Below are 19,852 nucleotides of genomic sequence, written 5' to 3' on the forward strand. Positions count from 1 at the left end.
GGAAGGGGACAGTGCTACCCTCTCTCCTTTGATGCACAGTGCAGAGCTCAGAGCTTCGGGACAGTTGGAGATGCAAAAAAAAAAAAAAAAGGTCTGGATTCAAGTCCAAACTTTTCTCCTGAAATCAGACTTCCAAAGAGTTGGTTCTGCTTTCCAAAGCTAGTCCCTGAGTTGGTATGTGCTTATCCCATCCATGAGGATGGCTGTGTGGATTCACATGACCTGCCTTATCCTTGCCATCCCCAGACAACGTTGTTGGTTTTCTGTCATTCAGAAATGATGAATATTTCCATTTAGCCTCACTTCATTAAATCCTGGGTGCATTAGTTCTTCAGTGTCACTTGAAGTCAAAATAAAATATTTTAAGTGATTTTATGTTGTTAAAAATATGGCTCAGAGTAATTTTTTTACTTGGATAAATTGAGTGAAAACACTGCCTGAGGACAGGCCACCAGCATAGGGCTCCAATTTTTGGGTTAGGTTTATGACTTCCTGAGTTTATCCAGGTGTGTGGTGCTCTGGTGAGGTGCAGCTTGCACCCCCTCTTAGATATGAGGAAGGATTTGGGAGCCTGAAAGTATCTCCCATGTGCATCAATTGGTTTGATGAGACAACTCAAACCTACCTACACACTCCACCTTGCTTAGGGCATCATGCCTTAAACAGGAAAAGCTGCAGGAGTGATTTTGGGAGTATCCTGTAATTCCTGCTTTAGTTTTATCACAGTCCTGACTCCTTTGGTCTCTCATGGTGTTCCTCAAACACACAGCTCAGGGTGTTGAGCTGGCAGATGTGGGCTTACTGTCAGCTCAGTCCCAGTCTCAGTGCAAATCCCAGATAAAGCATGACCCCAGCTCTGCCGCTCCCCTCTGCTCCTGCTGCAGTGGGGGCCAGCAAGGGGCACTCACGGGCTGTCACCACACAATTTAAGGGGACTGTAACCCTGCTTTCAGAGCAGCAGCGCTCACACTGCATCTCCACAGAGGGAGAGAGAAATCAGAGTCCTCTGCTCCTTCTATGCTTTCATTTTTCCTCCAGATGAAATTCAAGACTGTGTAGGAACATTTTGGGAGGGCTGATTGTTTGTTTACAAAGTAAATAGCATTTTTCTCTCTGGCTAAAGTTACACAATGATTTTGTGTAGTTGGTCCATCCCTCAGGGTGCCCAGCAGCAATGGGCAGGACCCTTCCCACATACATTGCAGCATCACACAATAACACAGTCCCACTTTCCCAAGCACTGGCTGTGTTGGAGACAGGATACCACATTTCAGAAATGGAAACTCTTACCCTGCTACTTTTTCCCTAATTGTATGCACATTTGTCTGTGCAGACTTCAGTCTTGCCTGTGAATGGGAGTTGAGAGCCAGGACCAGCTCCAAAGTTTCCTCAAATGTTGCATTTATAGTGTCATACATCGGGCCGGGCTGACTTTGCCATGAGGAGAAGGAAGATGGCCAAGCACTGCAGGGAGCTCCCAGCTCTGACTGCAGCAGTGGATCCTGCTGCATCCCTTGGCTGTTGGGATGCAAAGCTGGCAGCCAGGCTGTGGATGCTCTGGTGCCTCCACCAGCTGTTTGCAGCTGTGCCCCAGGCCTGGGCCTGGCCAGGCTGGTGCTGCAGAGCTGCCGGGCTGCAAGCTGGACAGGTGGCCTCAGTGGGATGCTGCCATGCTCCTGCTACTCCTGTTCTTCCCTGCTGGCTTGGGCAGAGCTGTCCTGCCAACAGCTCCGGTGGGCACCAAGCAGGGTCTCTCCTTCCCATAACCAAATGCCCGGGAAGATAGAGGAGCCCTTGGGTGTGAAAACATCCCAGCTGTGCCTCAGTGCTGCCTGCCTCCAGGGCTGGCCGGCGGGCCCGGCTGGAAACAGCTGGTACTGAAGGGACAGAAAGGCAGGGGGAAGCCGAGCCTGGTGCCCAAAGAGAGGTGCCCGATCCAGGATCCAGGACTAGCGGCTCCCTCTGGCTGAGCTCCCCGAGCCGACAGGCACAGCCCGCGTCTGGCAGGGAGCAGCAGCGGCCGTACTCCCGAGACCCTCTGAGGAGGGATGCTTTCCCGATGACATAGTGCTGGTTGCAGGGACTCGGTTCGTCCCAGGGACTCGTCTCTAATTTATCCCAGGATGGGTTTCTATAAACAGTCGCTGTTGTCACACGACAGCAACGGGACGCTCTCGATGAGCAGATCGGGGGCCGAGCACCGAGCGCTTCCCTGAGGGCTCACGGCCAGGTGAGTTTGGAGCTACTTACATCTTAGTAAGCAGCTGTGGGACAAAAAAAAAAAATTGAAAAGCCCTTTTAGTACAACCTCGAAGCCACCTTTGGGCGACAGAGCGGCGTTAACCTGGGTAGAGCCAGGTGAGGCCCCTCAGCGCCGGGGCAGGCGCGGGCGCTCACCTCTCACCCCGGCTTTTTATTTTCCTTGGTAGCTGCGGTCCCCAGGAGCCGGTCTGGGGGCTGTGAGCCTCCCCACACAGCCCATCCCATCCCACTCCATTCCATCCCATCCCATTGTCCCGGCGCGTCGGGCCGCGCTCCGCGGGGCTGCCGTCCCGCCCGGCCGCTGTCAGGTTGGACAAACCCCGCCGCCGCTCGGCCCCGGCGCCGCTTTCCGGCCCCTCCCTCCGGCCCCGGGGTCCCGCGGCCCCTTCCCCGCGGAGCGGAGCGAGCGGCGCGGCGCGGCCCGGTAAGTGCGGGGCAGCGCGGAGCCCCGGCGCTCGCTGCAGCCCCTCCGCCCAGAGCCCTTTCCGGGATATTTCCTTGCGCTGTTCCTCTCTCCCTCTCTCCTTTTTTTTTTTTTTCTCCTTTTTTTTTTTTTTTTCCTGTTGGTTTGGAAGCGGCGGATTGTCAAAGGAAAAAAAAACAAGTTGCCGTGGAGGTTTCGGAGCTGTTGGTGGATGGAAAACAACTCGCAGGGTGGAGGCGAGAGCGGGGCGGGGGGAGCGTTCGCGAGGCAGATGTCATTTGGCGCCGGGGGGAGAGCTGCCCGGGTTGCTCCTCACACGCGTCCACCGAGTCGTGCAGGCTCGTGAGCCGAGCGAAAACCAATGGGAAGTTCGAAAGGAACAGGAGAAGGTATATGGTAGAGCTAAAAAAAGCGCGCTCTGCCCGTTCTTGCTGTGATTTCTGCAGTGAGCGGCGTTAACACGGAGCGGGGGCAGCGTCGGGAGCTCCGGGAGGACAGGGGAGGGATGTGCTGGGGCACGCCGGGGGACCAGGCTCCCAGGATCAGTGGAGAAGCCGAGCTGCGTGCCTGTAGGGCTGAGCCGAAGCCGGCCGGCTCTCTGCCTCATGCCTCCCCTCACCTCATCTCCTCCCCGATCGCTCAGAGCCTTGTGCAGGAGCCTGGCGGTCGCCCCGGGCTGAGCCGCCCCGGGCTGAGGTCACGGGAGGAGGATTTGGGCACACGGTCTGTAACACCTGCAGGAAGGGCCTTGGAGCTGGTGTGTGCCCCACTGGTATCGAATTTTCTCTCTCAACCTTTGGCTTTCTTTGGAAAGGAAAGTTGCCGTTATTGCCAAGTTATATTAGCGTCGAGTTTGGTTTCTTTGCAACCATAGGCGATGAGCAGAGGGGCGGTGTTTGGAGTTTGTGTGGTTTGCTAACAGATCACCAGCACCTGAGTTCTCTCCTTTCCTGCTCCTCCTCGTCATGAATTCTTGCTTTAGGCATCCCGGTCCTTTCAGATGCAAACGGAAGCTATGCATACATCGCATAAGTGTGGCTTTACTTGTAGCTTACGTCATCTAACAACAAAAACTACAGTTTGTGCTATACAGTTAATGAGTGTAAAATTGTCTCAGAAGATATTGGACGTAAACCCCCCTTATTAGGGGAACGGATTAAATTAGTTTTATTATGAAGAATTTTCCCCCAATGACAGAATGGAGCCTATAGAGGCCAAACCCTAGTCTTTTAACTAGTTCTTCTCCCGAGTGGCGTCAGCTGGACCTTCAAAATCACTTTGAAGACAGTTATACCAGCATTAATAGGGCTGATGTTGGCCTAAAAATATATTCCAAAAATCACACTCTTAATTGGCATTGCTTTGTTGGCAAAGCTTTCCCAGTGCTGCCTTACTCTTCAAGAGCCATGTTATTTTAGTTGCATAAATGTATTATGTCACAAAGGCAGTGCTCTGGGCAGGGTTTATGGAGTTTAGTGTAGAGCCTGGAGCTTTAACTTTTCCACTAAAGACAAGAAACCAATGGCAAAGCCATGGAGCTCTTCAGCCTTGGGAGCTTGTCAGGCACCCCTCTCCTGTAGGACTGCTGGTCTGAGCACACTGCATCAGGCTATTCTGCAAATGACACTGGAACGAATAATAAGTAAACAGGCTTGCAGTGTGTATAAATACGAGGAAAAATGTCTCTCTTTTAGTTTAAATCAGTTTTTGAGACTGAAGTGATCTTTACTTTCCATCCATCCACTTTAATACCTTTCCAGTTGCATGATATGATCATGTGATATTACACACTTCTTAACTTCTCTGATCTACTTGAAGCCAGAAGAAATGGTGTTCTGCAGTTTTGTGCACTGAGTGTAGGTGGCCTCTGAGAGGTGATGTTGGGCAGAGTCCCCTGCAGTGCTTGGTGGCATTAAAGACGACATTCCAGACAAAGCTCTTTCTGTCCTGCTCAGGCATGAGCTCGAGGGAGGGCAACAGCAACCCCCATCTCTGAGGGCTGGGGGTGAGTGTGGCTGAGGATCAGCTGGATCCCACTGGAAGAGGCTGGTGAGCTCCCAGGGAGCCTCAGCAGGGCGCTCCTGAGTGCAGCTTCGCTCCTGCGTGTGTGTGAGCACTCCAGGCTGCTTTTTGGGGCTCAGGTGGTAGATGGCAATGGAGCAGCAGCACAGTCAGGAAGTGATAGCTTCTGTGTCTGATCATCTGTCCCTTCCTGGGATGGAGTCCTGCTGTTACTACCTGGAAACTGTTTTGCTGGACAGTTCCTCAGTTCCAGGAGGCGATACTGCTGGGGCTTCCATGCTGCCAGAACTCCTCCAGCACTGCAGAAGGACATCCCTTTCTCTGGATTTGCAGGAGCAGAGTGGTTGCAGCCCTTCTCCAGGCTGCTTCCATGCTGTGATTTTGTGCCTTTTTGTGTGTACTGGAAGCTCTGAGGGCTCCTGTTGCTCTCACTGCTGTCATGTCTGGTGACTCAGGTCTCGCAGGCTGCATGGAGACTGTTGGGGATGGAAAGGACCTTGGCTGTCCCTCCCATCATCCCTGTGTCCCCAGATTTTGCATGCCATATAAACCAAACCAAGCCTCCTGCCAGCCTGGCAGCGTCTCTCTCTGCTGCCTTCTTTCCTTAATCCAGGCAGAGGAGAAATCTTTACAGGGTTGGTCTTGTCTTTCAAACTGCTCTTTGAAAACGTTTCCATGCCTGGGAGTTTCTTCCCGTAGCTTGTGGGGTACAAGGTGGGATTTAGCTGCTTCTGCCAAAACCAGAAGTGTCTCTTGCGTTCTGCAGAGGTTTTGGTGGCTGCTGAGAGACTTGCAGTGGGCACAGGCTTTCCTCCAGCTGCCTTCTGGCTGCTCAGCAGAGGAAACCAGAGTGCTGCTGGCTGGTGCCTGCCTTTGTCCTCAGGGCCACTGTGATCTCGGATGGCCTCACAGTGCCCTGGGAGCTCGCCTTCCTCCTCTGTCCCAGGGCCGAGTGTCCTGGGGTGTTTTTCTTGGTCGTATGCAGATCCCTAGTGATAGAAAGAACCATGACTCTTAATTATTGTGCCTCTTATCTCCTTCTTAGTTATTGTGCCTCTTATCTCCTCTTCGATGTGCCACCAGTCCATATGTTTAGAATAAGGCTCTGATCTTGTGATAGTGGCTCATACATTCACTTTTGTTTAGCTTTTCCCCCCATTCTCGTGCATTAGAAATTTGGATTTCCTTCCAGCTCATTGGCATAACATTAACCTTTCTTTCTGCTGGAAGTGACATGTTGCCTTTCAGCGTCTCTCTCTGCTGCCTTCTTTCCTTAATCCAGGCAGAGGAGAAATCTTTACAGGGTTGGTCTTGTCTTTCAAACTGCTCTTTGAAAACGTTTCCATGCCTGGGAGTTTCTTCCCGTAGCTTGTGGGGTACAAGGTGGGATTTAGCTGCTTCTGCCAAAACCAGAAGTGTCTCTTGCATTCTGCAGAGGTTTTGGTGGCTGCTGAGAGACTTGCACTGGGCACAGGCTTTCCTCCAGCTGCCTTCTGGCTGCTCAGCAGAGGAAACCAGAGTGCTGCTGGCTGGGGCCTGCCTTTGTCCTCAGGGCCACTGTGATCTCGGATGGCCTCACAGTGCCCTGGGAGCTCGCCTTCCTCCTCTGTTCCAACGCTGAGTGTCCTGAGGTCTTTTTCTTAGTTGTATGCAGATCCCTAGTGATAGAAAGAGCCTTGACTCTTAATTATTGTGCCTCTTATCTCCTTCTTAGTTATTAATAATAGGGGCCTGTATTTAATATGCCACCAGTCCATATGTTTAGAATAAGGCTCTGATCTTGTGATAGTGGCTCATACATTCACTTTTGTTTAGCTTTTCCCCCCATTCTCGTGCATTAGAAATTTGGATTTCCTTCCAGCTCATTGGCATAACATTAACCTTTCTTTCTGCTGGAAGTGACATGTTGCCTTTTAATAATAGGGGCCTGTATTTAATATCCCAAGTCCTTTCCAATTCCGTGTTCATAAAGATCAGGAGTTAAACAGAAGAGACTTGGAAAAAGGCTTTCCAAAAAGTGTTTTGTTTTCTCTTGCTTGTGTTATTGTGGTCTTTCTGTTGGAAATCAAAGAGTTGAAACAAACTTAGGTATGAAGAAATGCAGCTCACTTGTGGCCTGGCCACTCCTCCTCTGTCTGAGCACGACCAGACCCTTTGAGCTATGTTTTCATTCTTGCCCGTTACAAACCTACCCCATTATTCATGAAAATTAAGCTGTGTTAATTACACCCCTTGCTTTGCATTACGTGCATTCCTGTCTGTGTGTTTGCTGAGGAGCCTGAGGGCTGGAGCCAGGGGCAGGGAGAAGTTGAAGCCCTGTCGCTGATCCCTGGCCTCAGCACGCAGCCGAGGCGGGGGCAGTGCCTTTGGGCAGGGATGCCACCGGCATTTTCTGCTCGGTGCACTGCAGCCCAGGGCTTTCCCCAGCCTGGGCTGGTTCTTGTGAATGAAGGCAGGCAGGGAGTGCCCAGCCCGGTGCCAGGAACGCTCTGTGGGAGCGACTGGCTCCCTGGTGCAGCTGCACGGACAGATGGACAGCCAGCTGCCATGGGCCGGGCTCGGGTCCCCGACAGCAGGTACCTGCACACTCAGACCTTTCTGTGACACGAAGGCTGAGGAAGTGCCCCTCCACACCTCACAGACTTTCTGCCTTTTTTTTTTTTTTTTGGTGATCCTTGGCAGGAAACTTCTTTTAGTTTAGTTCTAGTTTTTGCTCCCGACTCTATTCGCTGAGAATACCTTGGAGACAAGGAGCTCATTTTTTCCTGTATCCAGAAAACCTTTTAGTAACTGCTAACCCCTTACACCTGTACACATAAGTCAAGAAAGGATCTTAATGCAGTTTTGTCTAGACTGGTGATGAAGAGAGAGAGAAAAAGCAGTTCCTAGGGCAGGCATACATGACATTTTGGAAATAGAAAATACAACCAGCAAAGATTATATCCCCACCAGAGCTGGCAGAAGGGGTCTTAGGGGTGTTCTTAATCCACCTCACTGCAAATCCAGCCAGGTTAGCTCAAACCACCTTTGTTTTTGACTTGAATTAGCTGAGTCTGCACTAGCACAGTGAATATTCTCTCTGTCCCTCCTGCCAGACATGTGGTGGGGGACTACCAGCCAGCTCCTGGTCCTCAGCCAGCTCCTGCTGTAGCCATGGCCAGGAGACACCGTCTGTGTGTCCCCAGGCTTCACTTAACCAGAGCTGGGCCGTTTGGCCAGCATCAGCTCAAGATGTGCCCCTTACGCTTTGTTTGTGCTGTCCTAAATCATCTCAGCTTGGTACCTGCCCCGTCGCATAGCTGTCCCTCCTGGGAAATTCCACAGATCCCTGGTGCTCAGGGTGGGCCAGCTGAAATCCTTCAGGGCATCAGTGTGGCTCCCGCTGAACAGCTGTTCCACCCATGGAATGGCAGACCTGTTCTTCTGCCCGAGCATTTGTGAACCTTTTAGGATGATATGGATGTTCATGGACAGAGGGTTAGGGGATGCCTATGGGATCTGAATTCCCATTTAAGTTACAAGGCAATTTGTTGTCTGAGTTTCTGTGGCAATCACATTTGAAGTGTTTTATAGAAAAAACTTCTAGGATTGCTGCTTTTCTGTGCTATGGCTTTGGAGGTGAGGTTACATAAAAAAAATAAGGTGAAAGCTGGAAAAATTCTTTTGCTGGTGTCATGAATCAGATCAGAATGAGAGAATACATTTAAAACTTTGAAGTGAAACCTTTTCACAGGAGAGTGTTACTTTAAATATATGTCTGGAATGGGGAAAAACACCCACTTCTGCAAAAGATTTTTTAAAAAATAATTAAACTCCACTGTTTAGAAATGATTAATTATTGTAACATGTGAGCACTGCAGAGTTTCATCTACTCACAGTAGTATTTCAAATGATTTAAAGTTGTTTGTTCAAGGTTTGCTTTTAGTATGTCATTAAATGTCATGGATTTATTCCAGCTGTCCTCCACAAATGTATCACTTGTGAAGGGTTTTGCATGGGAACAGGCTGCCAGATTTTAGTTTTGATAGCAAAGCCCAATTTTGTTTTATTTTTAATCTAGTTTTGCTTTGCTAAGTGTATTACTGGCTCAAAGTGGAGTTGACAGAGAAGATGGTAGCAGCTCTGCTGGGCAGAGTTACTGGACAGGCGTGCACCTCCTGAAGCCCCCCGAGCCCAGGCTCAAGGGTGGGCAGCTGGTGCAGATCCCTGACCCCACTGACCACTGCCAGCCTGCCCCTTCTCTGGGCCCTGCTGGCCTCTGCCTCTGCACAGTTCCCACGAGCACTCCCTAATTTGCTTTAGACAAAGCCAAGTGGATTATCTCGAGCCACTAATTAGACTATTGAAGATAATCCTGCTGTCTTTTGGGTTTGTCTCTTTCCTTCCTGAAGTGAATCAGCGAGGACTGAGAGAGGCTATTCCTCCATCCACCTGAAGGAGCTGAGCTGCTGAGCCTGCCCAGAGGCTCTGCCATCTCTGTGGAGGCCAACTTTTTATTTATTCAGTTTTCACAACCAGGACAGTCACATCTGGTGGCACGGCATGTCCTGTTCTCATCTCATCTGCCTCACGCGTGGAGCTCTGTCCTACAATCCATACAACATCCAGTCTGGTGATCCTGAATGTAGGCTCTTGGGCATGATTAATGTATAAAACTTGGATGGCTATTGGGGAAGGATATAATGCGATACAGACCAGATTGGTTTGGGGGATTTACCCCTCAGTTATGAGCTGTTGAAGTAAATGTTTAGCTCTGCTCAGGGGAGCTGCAGAATGCTCGGAAACATTCATTTGCCTTTAGAGCAAAACCAAAAATGCAGTCTGCTTTCTGACACGATGTTTGGTTCCTGGCATGGCTGCCTGCATATCCAGGAGGATATGTCCTGTGGAAAGTGTGTGTAATAATTCGCGAGCTTTTGTAAAATGCAGATGTTAACAGCAAGAGTGCACGATAAGCAATCCCTCCTTGCTTTTATTAAGATGTTTGCATTCTTCTCAAGGTGTTGACATAACACACTATGCCCTGGGGTGCTGCAAGTGTCTGAATATTTAGGATGTGTAAAAGAACATTTAATAATGTCTCTCCAGTCTGGGCAAACAGGTTAACTTGAGTGCATCACTTCTATTCCTGCATTTAAATACAGTGAAGTGAAAGAAACTCACTGGGGTTTGCTTAAATTTACTAAAATATCTCTTTCTGTAATGATTTAAAAAATAAATTAGCACTTTATGATGTTTGCCACGAAGATGAAGCAAATGCCTAGACCGGACAGCTCATACGTAATTCTTGGTTATGTTTCTGTGGTTTGGGCTTGCTTGTCTCTGAGAGTGTAAATAGCACTTAAATTGTGTAAATTGTGTGCTTGTGCATTGCTGGGCACTGTGGCACTCCATCATGCAGCTGCACAAAGTTCCATGTTGCTTCCACAGCTGGAGGATGGCTTTGCACCTCCACTAACTGGGAATTGGAACTTGATAATTGTGTTGGATCTAGATGATCTTTAGGTCCCTTCCAACCCAAACCATTCTGTGAAAACAGGCAGTGAAGTGTGTCAGGCAAGCATGTGTGTGTTTCAAATGATCTCCAATGGGTTCAAAATAAAATGTTTCCATTTGGTTTTAAGCCTGCTTTTCGAAAACTTGTTTAAAGAGCCTAAATAACATCTGCTGTCAGTAATGTTGGGGCCTTAACAAAGGACAAGACTCTCATGTTGGTGACTAAGGTAGCTGCAGAGCTGGGTGTTCTCAGGAGCAGAGCTGAGGATTTCTCCAATAACTTGAGTAACAACTTCCAGTTTTCCCTCAATGCTGTATTTTCCTGATGGGTAAACCAAGCAGGTCTTGTTTCCTCATTAAAAAGAAAAGCTAAGTAAAAGAAAATATATGCTTTCTGCAAAACATCCTATTTTCATCTTTATTTAATGAACAGGTTTTAAGTTGCAGAGTGACTGTCATGCGTCTGACCTGCCTCCCATCCCCTCCCCTCCTTATTGACACTGATATTAGAAGTATGGGAAAACTTAGACTGTTGGCAAAATGGGTGGAAAATCAAATGTTTAATGTTTTGCTTGAACATTTTGTGGTTTCTCCTGAAATTCTTTGTCTGAAACAAAGGATGTTCTTTGTTCTTTATTGGGAGGCTTGTTTTTACTTGAAAAAAAATATGCAATGTCATTGTGGATTGCAGAAGTTTCTACAGAAATTACATAAGTTCTCTACAAAAACATTTTTAAGACCTGGGAAAAAAGGAGACAGTTACAAACTGCAAAAAAATTGACTGGTTTGATGGTTTTTTGGCAGATTCTTACAAATACATTCAGAGTCAAAATGTTAGTGATTTGGAAAAATTTTGAAATAGAGTAATTTCACATGACCCCCTCTTGGAAGCTTCTAGGTTTTACATTCTTTGCTCCAACACAATTCCCACTGAAGAAATACTTCAAAAACCCAAGATTATGGATTCTTTTTAAAATGTCATTCCTTGCTTTTCGGGTAACTGCGCTGTGTTTATGCATCTTAATCTCACCCTGATTTATATGATCAAAACAAAGCATTTGTGGATTTGTTTGGAGTCTGCAAAGGATTTGAACTGAACCACGGGACAGGCGGAACTGGCAGGCCCCTCCTGGGACAGGAGGTGCCCAGCTCCTCCAGCTGGATGTGGGGGTGCTGTGGGCACCCATCCTCAGTCCCCTGGGCACTCCAGTCCCCTGGGCACCCCAGTCCTCTGTGCACCCCATGCCCTGTTCCCTGGGCACTCCAATCCCCTGGGCACCCCAGTCCTTTGTCCTCTGGGCACCCCATGCCCTGTTCCCTGGGCACTCCAATCCCCTGGGCACCCCAGTCCTCTGTCCTCTGTGCACCCCATACCCAATCCCCTGGGCACCCCAGTCCTCTGTCCTCTGGGCACCCCATACCCAGTCCCCTGGGCACTCCAATCCCCTGGGCACCCCAGTCCTCTGGGCACCCCATACCCAGTCCCCTGGGCACTCCAATCCCTTGGGCACCCCCGTCCTCTGGGCACCCCATACCCAGTCCCCTGGGCACTCCAATCCCCTGGGCACCCCAGTCCTCTGTCCTCTGGGCACCCCATGCCCTGTCCCCTGGCTCTGTGGGACCACGAGGGTTCCCTGTCCCTCCTCACCAGTGGGCACAAAGGCCTGGGAGCAAGCAGTGAGGACTGGGGTGGTGGTAATTTGAAGGTGGCTTTGGGACGATGTGGTGGTCATACATGTCCTGCCCTTCCAGCCAGGCTGGCTTTCACTGCCGTGCCTGTGCTGTTAAATAGCTGGTAGTTGTCACTCCATGAGTATTCCTTTGTTATTTGTGAATTACTGAGACACTTAATTGGCTGTTCATTAGCTGCTTTAGAGAAAAATAAGATTTGATTAATCATCATTTCAGCAAATTGTAGCCTGTTCTGCAGGCTGATGGAATTAGGCAGTGAAGAGCTGGCTCCCTGCAGCTGGCTGTGCCCTGCCCTGGCCGTGCAGCCCTGCCTGGCCTCGCCTGGAGGGCTGGGGACACAGTAATCGGGTCACCCACACCAGTCAGGGATGGGGCACCTTGCACTGGCAGGGTGTGGGGTGAGGAGCACGAGTGCTGCTGGGGCACTGTGCAGGTGGTGCCTGGGGCTGTGGGCTCCTCGCAGCGAGGCCCTGGCACAGGGTGCCCAGAGCAGCTGTGGCTGCCCCTGGAACCCTGGCAGCCAGGCTGAACAGGGCTAGGAGCACCCTGGGACAGTGGAAGGTGTCCCTGCCCATGGCAAGGGGTGGAATAAGATGAGCTTTAATGTCTCTTCCAACTCAAACCATTCCATGATACTGTGCTATAAATACAGCCTTGATCAGAGACAACTGTTGGTGTCCATTCCTAACCTTTGAGGTCACTTCACTTCCTTTTTGTTACTTTTGTTTTGTAAGCAATTGTCACCTCAGTCAAGATCAGATTTCTGAGCTGAGATGTTGAATTCATCCTTGAAGAATGTATCTTTTTCTCTGAAATAGTCCCATTATATTATTCCAAGTTTTACCTTACCAACATGCTAATTTCAAACATAACTGGGTTTAGTAAATTATGCAACAGGGAAGATAGAGCTCTCACCTTTGCTTTAGAGTAAAGATCTACAGTTTGAAGACAGGAAAGCTCCAAGATGCAGAATGCAGTTGTTAGAAATCCCACAGAAGGTATTTGTAGATCCTAAATACCAAGGCAAGGAATTAAAAAGCAGATTCTTTACATGAAATTGCTTTGCTGCCTTCTGGCTAAGAGTTAAAAGTTCCCGCAAAGGTTTTCTGTTTTCTGCCATCTTTTTGTCTTGTATCTTTCCTCTTCCAGGATCACTGACTGTTTCTTCCCTTTAATCTCTTTTAGGGGCCCTCTCTTGGCTGTTGAAAAGCAGCTCTGTCTGCTCCCCCATCTGCCCAGGGCTGGTGGAGAGAGGAACAGAGACCTCCCTTCCCCTTGCCAAGTGGGACTCCCTCAGCCTCCCTGACTTGATTTAGCAGTGATTGGGCCATTGACCATGTTGACATTGGGATTACATGGAATTTGCTTGCACAAAAGCTGGGGAATAGCACAGCCCGTGTGAGTTTGCACTTCACCCTTCTCTGAGCAAACACTCAGGGAATGCCTGCACCAGGCTGGTGCTGATTGTTATCCCTGGGGTTGGTGCACAGCGTTGGGGACCTCATTGTGGGGCTGGGGCTGGACCAGCAGCAGTGACAGGATTTGGGGACTATTCTCCCTCTGCTCCTCTGCATCTTCTCTGGTGCATTTGTGCTAGGCAGCATCACAGCGAGTGTAACTCTGCCCTGTGCAGAATTTGGGAAGAAGAGGCATTTCCTCCTTCTCTCAGTGCAGTGTTCTTGTCAAGCATGATGGTAATTGCAAATTCAAACCAGAAGTAGATCAATAACAAAAGAAGAATATTAACAGAAAAGTTAATTGACAAAGTTCAGAGGCTTGGTTTTTGGATGCTGTTAATTGCTTAGCTGGTGGCAGCCTGGAAAAGAACAGATGGGACTCTTCCAGCCCAACATGTACAACATCTTCATTGCCAAAGATCCCAGAGCAGATGCGCAGGGCTTTGCTGGGTCTTCAGGGGCCTCTCCAGAGCTACCTCAGTGACCAGCCTTGGCTTTGGCCGTGGGGATGGTGGTGGCCCCAGCACAGTGGTGGTGGCCCTCAGCAAGGAGTCCCCTGTGTTGGGACTGTGGTCCCTGCTGCTCCAGACACCCAGGGGAAGGAACACAAGGGCCTCAGCAGCTCCTGAATCCCCCCTGGGGTCTGGGAGGGGGAAATGAGCTGTTCTAGGGCCCCACTGGGGTGGAGGAGGCAGTCCCAGCGCTGCCCTGGCTTTACCTGGGTCAGGCAGCCCTGGGCTCAGCTTTGAAATGTGAAGCAGCTTCCTTAAGCATTGCAGGGGGTAAAAAGTGAATTAACCATATCATAGGCACATGGTACTTCCCTGCTCAGATTACACTACAAAATCTGGGCAGTTCCTAAGATAGGGCTGGAAAAGGGGATTTGGGAGTGTGAGCAACACTTGGAGCAGAGCACAGCTGACATGGCTGGGAACAAAAGGTGACAGGAGAACTCGCCACATCTGCACTGCTGCTCATACACAGGTCAGCGGAAATCTTTCCTAACTGGACATTTGTTGCAAATTTGCTGGGAGAAGTGTAAAGTAACTTTGTTTGAGTGCTGGCTTTGCTTTGTGCCTTGTGTTCTGCTAGTTGCAGGGCTTGTGTCTGGCTGGGTTTCACTTCGGTTTTTGTACTTTGTTTTCCAGATTTACTTTTTAACTGTTCTTTAGGCTCTAAAGCTACTGTTAAATTTCTCCAGTTTGATGCAGTTTAAAGACTTAAGTAGAGAGGGGTGGGTTTGCTTTGTTAGTTAAGGCTGCTAAAGCCGGGTCTTTGCTGCTCGTGGACAAAGCTTTTTGCTTTTTTGCAAAGTTCTCCATAAGCAACACATGTGTTTGTGCTATTAGTCAGATCTTCACGGGCTTTTTTTTTGTTGCTTTCTCCTCAAACTGAGTTTCTTACAAAAACAATTATTTTTAATGCCACTTCTGGCCTTTTGACTGGGAATTCAAAGTTTTACCTCACAGGCTGGAGCGAAAGTTAGGTTTGTTTTTGTTAATGTAAGTCAAGGAGTAGCAGTGATTCACTGTGACAGGCTGAATGTGAGCCATATGAACCGAGCTGCACAGGCATAAAGGAGAATTGTGCTGCAAAATATCTCCAAGTAATTTAGATTTTGACACACTTACTACTTCTCAAGTTGCATTTCCCCCTCTCCTCACACTCCTGCCCTTCCCCCACCATCCAGGATCTGATGTGATGGAAAAATATAGGCATTGTCTCTGGGATTAGGAATGGCTGGGCTAAAAGTGCTTTTTGCTTCTGTGGATTTTATTATAGCGGTGTGAGAGCTTCCTAAAGACATGGCAATGATTATATACATTTACATACAGGGTCTTAAATGACGGCTTTCTGGGCTGCAATAATAGGGTTCTGAGATGACCATTCCTGTCCTTGGGAGCGTGCAAGTGTTGTGGGGTGGTTTGTGTCACTGGGACACAAACCCTGTGCTGGGTTCCTGCTCCCAGGAGTGTGAGTTGTGTGGATTTGCTGGAGCCCGGCTCCCACAGCTGTGGGTGACAGGGGACAGGGGCTGCCTGGCCCCAGGAAACCCCAGGAACTGGCATGGGGCTGCTGTGTCCCACTCTGGGGGCAGCATTCTACAGAGCCCTTTTTTCCCAATGAAACACTGCTGATTTCTTTTGTGTGTGTTTTGGGGTTTTTTGCTGTAATTCTCCTTCTCCCCCTTCTTTATTCTGTGGTTTTCTTCTATGAATGGCAAATAAATGAAGGCTATTTTAGTGTTGACTCAGATGGTACATATTCATAGCAGGACTTTTTGTCCAGTCTTTTTATTAATTAAATATCGTAGCATTGGGGTGTAGAAAGAAATTGCAAATGGCAGTTCATACCATTATAAACATGGGGTTTCTACTAGTCAGTGAAAGACAGAGTGTGAGTGCAGTTAAGTGCAATATCTATAAAATAAGACATATTTTAGTGGCTCTTAAACTTGAAGAGTGAATTCTGTTCTCTTAGGAAGCGTGTCCTGCAGCTACAACAGACACATACCGGGGCAAAGGAGAGCAGAATTTGGTGTTGCAGTGAATTTGTTATAACCCAGTGGCCCACTCCAAGTCTCTTTCTCCCTGAAGTTATTAGCCAAGACCCTGCTGGAAGTGGGGATTAAGCCAGATGTTAAGGTCACGTTGTGACCCACCTTTGCTGTTTAATGTTGAATGTGAAGTTTTAAAAGCAAACCAAAAATGATACGTTGAATACTGTTTTTGAGGCAAAGCTCCAGCAAAATGTTTGTCATCAGGTTTCAAATGATGCTTTGCCTCACTTTAACAATGAGCTATCCATTATATGGTCTGAATTTATGGAATGTTAAACAGTTTCTGGCATTACTGTGCCCCTGCAGGAAGAACAGATGGTACATTTGAATGAGTTTTGCTATGGGATAAAATGTTCCAGGTCTTCACCAGATCACATCCATCTGTAAGAAAGGAATAGCATTTGTGTAAAGTAAACAAGATGAGGTCAAACAACTTGAAATCTCCTACTGAAGGAGGAACAGTGCCTGTGGGCTGAGGTGGTAGTACAGATTGGAAGGTAATGTGGAAAGATACTGGTTAATATTATTTTAAAGGTGAACACTTATCTTGGTGAAACATCCCAACAGGAAATCTCCTTTATCAGGCCTTGGGAGGCAGTGGTCAGGGTGTAAGTGGTCAGCGTGTACTGACAGGAGCCTGTGTATAACAAGAGCACATTATTTTTATATCTTGTTTGATTTATAAAGCTTTGGCTCTCTGAGAAGAGCATGGAAACAATAAAAATCCAGATCCTGATAGTCCTTATCGTGCTCATGTATATTGTGGCCACACCCACATTACTGAGAGGAACATCTCCATCTGGATGCACGCCTTGCACCCTTCATAGAAGTTTGTCTTGTAGGTGAAACAGAGGATTGGCAGAATTGTGAGGTGTTGTTGTGAGGTTGCCTTCTCCATTCCTCTGGATGACCAGGAACTGCTGGAATGATGGAGTCCATAATTGTTTTCAGGGCTCTGCTGGGATTCTCCCAGTTGACCTCCAGGGTAAGGATTGCTTTCTCCTCTTTGACCTCTGCAGTGTTGTAGTCCACATTCCACTGAAGGAATATTCCCTTCAATTTGTGTTCCTTACAATTCTGTAAGCTTTCTTTATATTTCCCATAGAGTTCTCCTTTGCAAAGTGAAAAATCACAGGCTCTGCAGCTTTATCCGCCCAAAATTAAGGTATGTAGGATGTAAATAATGTATAGTCTTTGTATGGTGCACAGCTGTGGGTCACAGGCTCTGCAATTTTGGGCATTTATCCGCCCAAAATGAAGGTATGTAGGATGTAAATAATGTATAGTCTTTGTATGGTGCACAGCTGTGGGCTTCCCATCCCTTAAAGTGTCAAGGCCAGGCTGGACAGGACTTGGAGCAACCTGAGGTAGCAGAAGGTGGGACTGGGTTATCTTTAAGGTCTTTTCCAGCCCAAACCAGCCTGGAATTCTGTGGTAAAGCTCAGAGCAAAGGGACAAGGCATTCATCCCAAACAGTTTATTAATTTCCCTCTGAAGTCTTACCCAGCCCTCCACTAATTATAGAGAACCTCATCAGCGAGGTGACTTCTAGAAAACTGATGTTAAACTGCACCAGTGATCTTCTGAGAACTTAAACTCACAGACCTCTTTTGTTCTGTTCTTGTTCTTTGTACTTGGGATACCAAAGACCGTGGTATCGGCCGCTGGCTTTCAGAATTGAGCCTTCGAAATTGATGTATGGTTTATTACTGAAATCCAGTGAAACTCTTCCCCATGCCAGGCTCCAGCTCAGTCAGCTGGGCGTGCACGTCTGGCTGGGCTGCCAGAGCGTTTCCATCACGGCGGGGTGAGGCAGGGTCGTGCCACAGGAAGGCTCTCTGCAGGTGCCTCTTGCTGCACCGCGGAGAGCACTGACAGGGGAGTCTGGAGAGCTGGAATGCCTCCCACTGCACCCCTCTGCTTCCCGTGGTGGGGCTTTTGGCCTTCTTTCATTGCTTTAAATACCGAATAGTCTGTGCTCTTGGGAGACTTCATTTCATCTCTCATGTTAGTAACTTTTCCATTTTAATTTTCCTTCTCAGTCGTGTGCTGGACTGTACGTAACTAATGTGGAAGGAGGGACTACAACCTCATTCTTCTTCTGTTGTACTAATTATTTATTTCCCCTTGTACTAATTATTTACTTCCCCTTGTATTAATTATCTTTACAGTTAAAGGATTTCCTCAGCTGGAAAATAAAATAGTTCCCTTCCAGAAGATCATTGACCAAAACATAAATACGTATTTTAATGTGCCAAGACCAAACAAATTGTTCATACTAGTCAATGCCACTTTAGCTGGAGTACTGATTGCTGTGATGAAAATCAGATTGAATTTGCTGTTTTGTCAGTGTGTTCAACAAAGCCAAGATGGTGATAAAGAAGAAAAAGTATTGTTTAAATTATATGCGTGTCTATAAGGTAACAATACAGTTATTCAGTCAGCATTTTTTGTTAATGCAGTATCATCTGCTTTGCTGGGATTTCTGTTTTGAATGTTCCACCTGCAGTTGCAAGTGATCATGGGTTTACTTGTATTGGGTGATGATCAATAAATTAAAATATTCAAGAGCCTGGGTTGCAAGCTTACCCAGCAGATCATAGTAACTTCCTGTGGTATTAGAAAATGTAATGTGTAATTTACAAAATAAACAAGAGTTGCTTTTCTAATCTCGTTCTGGTTTGTAAATTGAATATGGTACAGAACCAAACTGTTCTGAACACAAGAAGTGTACCCGTGCATCTTAGGGCAGAAGCTGTCCCAGTGCATTTGGACACTTGGCAAACTATCACTGAGGGTGCCAGCTTGGGGTTCTGTGCAGAAACAAGAAAAACCCGTGCTCCTATCTCCAGGAAATTATCCTGCAATTTAAGGTTACCCCCTAGACAACTGGGATCTGTTCCCTGTCAAAGGAAGGGAGTCAAGATACAGGATTCCACATCTGCTTCAGGCAAAAGTGCAGGATAAACCTGAGGTGGAAGATGGAGACAGTGCACGTGTGACTTCTGTAAGCTCCACCTGAAATTACTGTTGTCTCTGCATGATGGGCTCTGAGATGGAATGGCAGAGCAGGCTTCTTTACTTTTCAGTTTGGTACTCACCAAACCAAATTAATTCCATTATCTTTTATGGAAAGTTTGTGGAGGAACACTTTGGACTGATGGATTACATCTGTGGCTGCTGACTGATTAGCAGCATGATAGATGCAGCTTCATTTACAGGGATTTACTTTCATTCATGAGGAAAAATTGAAGGTTTCTTTCCAGCACTTTTTTTTTTTGCATTAAAACTATTCAAAGTGCTCAACAAATGGTAGGCTTTGATTTCCATTTGTTTAATGCCTGTGGTAACCAACATTTCTATGAGAACATTTTAACCAAGTGTTCTAGTTTTTCCCCCATTAAATTTTTTTTTTTTTGCTTTAGCTGAAGAATTTAATTGCTATATATAATAACCTTGGTATGGACTCTCTTTTTGTAACCATATGAGAGGAAACTCTTCCCGTGGAATGATCATTGCTGCTTTTTCTGGATTTTATTGATTTATAATTGGCAATATGCCTCGTGGTACATTCAGTCCATTCTCCAGATATGCTCTTGTCTGCAGTCCATGGAGGTTGAGAAAGCATGTGCACAAATGCTGAAACAAGTCTAAGTTCCTTTTCTTCAGACCAGAAAATCATGTATTTTGTCAGATGCTCAACCAGATTCAGTAATTGGGTATTTTTCAAAGCCCAACAGCTAGACTATCACCATTAATCATGATAGTGACTATGTCAGGACACAGTTACAGAAAACCTATTGGCTGTAAACTTGCTGTATTGACATTTTGTTTTGACGCTGGTTTGGAATTAATTGGCAGACTGAAGCAGACCCCTCTGAGTTCCTCTGGAGGGTCTCAAATCCATTCCTCAGTTCTGCAGCTGAAGTGCAGGCGATG

At 47.5% G+C, this 19,852-nt stretch overlaps 1 protein-coding gene across 4 annotated transcripts in view; it reads left to right on the forward strand.

The window, feature by feature from the left end:
* The first annotated feature begins 2,101 nt into the window (after positions 1 to 2,101).
* Positions 2,102 to 19,852, forward strand: part of FBLN2 (fibulin 2) — a 90,511-nt gene continuing 72,760 nt past the window's right edge. For 2 of the 4 annotated variants that reach the window (XM_039710233.1, XM_039710238.1), the window contains exon 1: positions 2,102 to 2,230. The gene's annotated coding sequence lies outside the window, so the exon portion shown is untranslated. Of the gene's footprint in view, positions 2,231 to 2,661; positions 2,687 to 2,976; positions 3,076 to 19,852 lie in introns of those variants that run through there. The other 2 variants (XM_039710237.1, XM_039710235.1) reach the window with 2 other exon arrangements.

This window comes from Passer montanus, unplaced genomic scaffold, assembly GCF_014805655.1.
Source record: "Passer montanus isolate IOZ18808 unplaced genomic scaffold, ASM1480565v1 scaffold227, whole genome shotgun sequence".
NCBI classification, from domain to species: Eukaryota; Metazoa; Chordata; class Aves; order Passeriformes; family Passeridae; genus Passer; species Passer montanus.